Source organism: Alligator sinensis, unplaced genomic scaffold (assembly GCF_000455745.1).
Source record: "Alligator sinensis unplaced genomic scaffold, ASM45574v1 scaffold107_3, whole genome shotgun sequence".
NCBI classification, from domain to species: domain Eukaryota; kingdom Metazoa; phylum Chordata; order Crocodylia; family Alligatoridae; genus Alligator; species Alligator sinensis.
The window spans coordinates 641,105-641,658 of record NW_005842578.1 but is presented as its reverse complement, the minus strand read 5'-3'; positions in this window follow the sequence as shown (position 1 = coordinate 641,658).

The window sequence follows — 554 nt, the reverse complement described above, 5'->3', positions numbered from 1 at the left end:
CCCACTCCACACTCTCACCCCCCAGGCCGCAGCCCCCTGCCCCCACCTCCACCTCACGCGCCCTCACGCCCAGCGCCGCCTCCCGCCGCCATCTTCCGGCCCGGCCCGGCCCACACACACTGCGCAGGCGCGCGCCGCGCTGCCTCCTGGGAAATGTAGTCTTACTCCTCGCGCCTTTGCCCCGCCGCGCTGCATGCTGGGATCCGTCATCCGCGGAACTGCAGGATCACGGGGGTGCCCTTTGACCGCCGTCTTCCCCTGCCGCGATTGGCTTGGACACCGTCCCCCCCCCCAGCCTGACCCCACTTTGATGCCTTCTCACCCTAGCCTTGACCCCTGACCCCAGTGCCTCTCCTGCCGCCAGCCCCTCCGGTGTCACACGTAGACTCCTGCACATCCCCCGTCCCGTGACACGCGAGCCCCTCCCGTGGCGCGCACACAATCACGCGCACACGTGTGCACCCCCCCCCACGCAGGGTGGGATTTCATGGCTGGCACACGCGTGCACTCGGGTGTATGCAGTCCCGCGCACGCCCCCTCCCTGGCAGCCCCCG